Source organism: Octodon degus, unplaced genomic scaffold (genome assembly GCF_000260255.1).
Source record: "Octodon degus isolate 3935 unplaced genomic scaffold, OctDeg1.0 scaffold00302, whole genome shotgun sequence".
NCBI classification, from domain to species: Eukaryota; Metazoa; Chordata; class Mammalia; order Rodentia; family Octodontidae; genus Octodon; species Octodon degus.
In genome coordinates this window covers 509,367-514,284 of record NW_004524878.1, presented here as the reverse complement: position 1 = coordinate 514,284, position 4,918 = coordinate 509,367, and positions in this window count along the sequence as shown.

Genomic DNA, 4,918 nt, shown 5'->3' with positions numbered 1-4,918 from the left:
ATCATCAAATAACTTTAGATTATTTATAGACATGTATATGTAGAAAAACTTAAAATTCTACAAGTATTGGGGCAGGGGAAATGGCTCAGTGGAATAAGCACTTCCCTGGCAAGCGCTAGGGCCTGAGTTCAATCCCTGGTTCCTCCAAAAATTAAATTCTACCAGTACTGTACGGTGAGGAGTATGGACGGCTGGGCTTGTGATCTCGAACATAGATGTATAATCTCATGCAACAATGGTTAAACTAGGTCTCTAAATGTAGTCATTCTTTTTTTTTTTTTCAAAGTTTTATTGATAAACTGATAATAAGATTGCTACCCTTGCTTTTCTCTGAGGTGCTGAGGTGTGTAGTATTGCTTTCCATCCTTTGACTTTCAGTCTATGAATTTCTTTATGAGTTAAGTGTGTTTCTTGTATACAGCATATTGTTGGATTTTCTTTCCTAATCCACTGTGCCAGTCTATTCTTTGAATTGGTTTTTTGAGTCCATTTACATTGTTGGTTAGAATTGAGATATATTGATTTATGCTCGATATGTTATTTACCTGCTATTGTTTACTCCTTTTTGTCCTGTGTTTAATTGTTTGCCCTATTTAATGGGTTCCTTTTGTTCTCATTCGTGGGGTTTTGATCATTTTGGTCCCTCTATAGAACATCTTTCAGTAGTCTGTGTAGGGTTGGCTTTGCCATGATGAAATTCTTTAGTAGTTCTTTGTCATGGAAGTATTTCACTTCTCCATCAAACTTGAAAGAGAGTTTTGCAGGGTATAGTAATCTGGGCTGGAATTTGTTTTCATAGAGGACTTGAAGTACTCTGCTCCTTGCTTTTCTTGCTTTCATGGTTTGTGAAGAAATTTGGTCGTTAGGTTTTCTTTTAAATGTGATCTGTTTCTTTTCACTAGCAGCTTTCAGTATATTATTATTGTGCTGGATTTCTGGGATCTTGACTATGGTATGTTTTGGTGTACTTTTAATTGGGTTGAAGTTATTTGGAGTTCTGTATGCTTCAGTTACCTGAAGGTCAGATTGTTTCCTCATATTTGGGAAGTTTTCTGGTATTACCTCTGCCCATATTCTTTTTATATCATTTGCATTTACTCCTTTTTCTTCACTGATGCCTATAAGTCTCACCTTATTCATCTTTGTATTGTCTTGCAGATGACGAATTACTTTTTCTTGCATCCTAATTATTTTTAGAGATCTTTTCTTGCCTTTTTATTAGCTGCGACAGCGTCTTCAAGATCTGAAACTGTATCTTCACTTTCACTCAAATGGTTTTGCAAGCTTGTGATTGAGATTTTAAGTTCCTCTATATCTCTTTGACTCTGGTTCATGCGATCTATTTCTTTCCTGTATTGCTCATTCAAGGAATCTGTTGCTTTTCTAATTTCCTCTATTTTTTTAATCATTGTCTTCTTGATAAGCAGTTATTAATTCTTTTACTTCAGCATTTATTTCTGATCTGATTTCCTCTATATGTTTCTGCATTTGATTCATTACTTCAGACACTCTTAATTCAAAGATTTCTTTTTTCATTTCAGAGATTAATTGTATTCTTAATTCCTCTATAGCTTTCTGCTGTTGCTTCTTTACTTCAGACACTGTTAATTCATAGATTTCTTTTTTTATTTCAGAGAGTAATTCTGATCTGAGTTCCTCTATACCTTTCTGCTGTTGTTTCTTTACTTCAGACACTATTAATTCTGACATTTCAGCTGTGCTAGTGTCCTTTATACTTGTTCTGGGTGAGTTCAGGACATGAAATTGCATTTTTCTCCTTCTCTTTGTCATTTTGTATAGCACTGTCCACTGACCTCTAGTGCAGAGCTTTGGTGCTGTTATAACCTTAGCACCTACTAAAATTCAGGTGCCAATATACCAAGTTCGAGTTCATCCAGTTGTGCCTGGCTTTTGTCTGGTTACTGTGCTCAGCTCCTTCCTGCTGCTGCCCTTGGAAGTGAACCTGTTTTGCCCCTCTGGCCATATATTCTACTCCTGGATTAGCTGTGTGGTTTTGACCCTAGTCTCACCAAAGGGACATCAGTTGCAGTTTCACTTCAGGCCTGTATGCCAGGCCTGTGCTGGGTCTGGAGGGGTCTGAGGGAGCAGGAGAACACAGAAACTCTCTCACACACTCATCAGGCCTGGGCTTATGAGGGTCTGGAGGGGTCCCAAGAGCATGGTGGAAGTTCTCACTCACAGGGTGGGCTTGGGCTAGCTTTGGAGGGGTAGAGTGGTCCCGAGAGTGCGGCAAAAGGTCTCTTACCCACAGTGGGCCTAGGCTTAGTCCAGTGGGCACAGGAGAGTGTAGAAGCTCTCCCACAGACTTGCAGGCCCTAGGCTTGGGCGTATCTGGAGTGGTCCTGAGAGTGCAGTGGAAGGTCTCCCAGAAAAAGCTTTTGATCAAGGCCAACATTTATTCATGATAAAGCCCTACAGAAAACTGGAATGTGTAATCTTTACTTCTATCTAACAGAAGTCATCTATGACCAACCAACAGGTTGGGAAAATTTTTTAATCAACTGTCCCTCAGACAAAGGACTTAAATGTAGAACACATAAAGAACTGAAAGAAATAGACCCTCCAAATTCAAAGCCCAATCAAAAAATGGGCATCTGAGATGAATATACACTTCTCAGATGAAGAAATACAAATAAATATATGAAAAAATTTTCAAAATGATTGGTCATTTGAAAATGCAAATTGAAACAACACTGAGATGCTATCTCGCCCCAGAAAGAATAGCTAACATCAAGAAATCAAATGTTTTTGAAGCTGTGGGGATAAAGAAACCTTTCTCCATGGCTTATGGGAATGTAGACTGGTAAAACTACTGTGGAAATAAGTATGGAGATTTGTCAAAAATCTAAGATTAGATGTCCAATTTGATCTAGCTATTCCCCTTATGGATATTTTCTTTCTTCTTTTTTTGTGATGCCAGGGACTGAACTTGAGACCTTGCACTTTCCAGGAGGTGCTTATGCTAGTGAGCTATTTCTCTGGCCTATCTTATGGATATTTTTACAGAAGAATAAATACTTCATACCCCAGTGATATATGTGCACCCATGTTTATAGCAGTACAACTTGTCATAGATAAGGAAACAACCCAAATGCCCATCAACTGAGGAATGGAGGAAAAAAATGTGGTATTTTTATACAATGGGATTTGACTCAGCTATGAAGAAAATGATCTTAAAGCTTTTATAGTTAAGTGAGTGCAGCTAGATATTATACTCACAAATGAAATAAATCAGACTCTCATGTATAAATATCATGTTGTCTCCATACTGTAAGAAACTGAAAGAGTAAATAAGACCCAAAATGTACAATAGATGTTATAAAAGGGAATAAAATTGCTTAAGAGGAAATAACAACTGGGTACGGGGAAAGGAGAAAAGAAGGATGAGAAGAGAAAATGAATATATACGTATATGTACAGATATATACAGATAATATGCCTAAGATAATTATACCACTAATTTCTATTAAGTCTCTGAAATGAATGGTTTGTGCTTATATTGTTTGATAAATTTTGCATGCCTGTATCTTGTAATCTGAGCAACTACTTTAAAGCTAACAATAGGCAATGTAATAACCATTGTTAACTTCCTATTATTCTGTTTTCAAATACTGTATCATTGTTTTTTATTATTTTTTTCTCATTAAAATAAAAAAGAAAATTCCACATTGAAATCCAATATTTCCACAATATGCACTAATAAAACATATTTTAAAGACATATTTTAAAAATTACCAGAAAGACTTTTCCTTCCAAAATTTCCCCTCAATATTAGTCTGTTCCAATATTCTGACTGGAAAACACAAAAAGATTTGGTGAAGATATTCAGGCTATTGTAGTGTGGGGGCTTTGCAAGGGGAACAATACAATAAGTAGAAGACACTTAATTATAAGATTATTTTATAATAGTCATCCAAAGAGTCATATTTAAAAAGAGTGCAGGGCATCTGTCCACACACTAAAGACCAAAGAATCCAAGTAAGGGTTGGGATCCCATGGTAGTGCCCTGCATCAGCCCAGCTGAAGACCTAAAGCCCATAGTAATGCTCTCTCCCATGTACTGCACTGGAGGCCATTGCCCATGACAATGTCTCATGCAGTCCTGTTTCATGGATTAGCACTGGGAAGGCCCAAAGGTCAGTAGCGGAAGCTAGAAAGTCTGTGTGGTGGGATGAAGGATCTGTACTAGCAGACTGAGGGATCTGAACTGGAAGCAGGAAGCAATGATCAAAGAAAGAACCAGAGAGCTCCTGAAAAATACCAGTCATCCTCAGCAACAGTGAGGTCTTGAGCTCCTCCACTGATGAGCAAAGCTGAGTTCCCATTAGAAAAGCCAGCTCAACAAGCTTCTCCAGGAGACTGAGCAGTGCACCATCTTTCTCCCTGGAGCTGGAAGTGATGTTCAATGTGAAGACCAGAGTTACCCTAAAGTGAACTATAGCTATTCTTAGTGACAACATAGGTCCCGAATCTCTTCTATGATGGGAACAGCAGAGTTCACCAGGAAAAACGGCATGACAAGCTCTCCAGGAAAACCAGTAGCTCCTTACAGCTTCCCTAATAGCTTCCAACATCTTCTCTTCATCTTCTCTCATTCTGTCTCTTATGCTGCGGGCAATCATCCTCAGGTGGGCCTCCCACACCCAGAACCATGCTGGTTCAGTTCAGCTGGGTGTTACAAGTTGACCACCAGTTGTCAGTCTTCCACATAATTCTACAAAGTAACTTGAGTCTACATTTCCTATGGTTGTACAAATTGTGTAGTTCCCTAATGAGCTCCTCTGTCTAGCAGATGATGCCCTGTACACTCACATTCTCATGCTTTTCTATTTTTTTCAACTGTGTCTATTTGTAGACATTATTTCTTTTTTTAAAAAATTATTTATTTATTTTTATT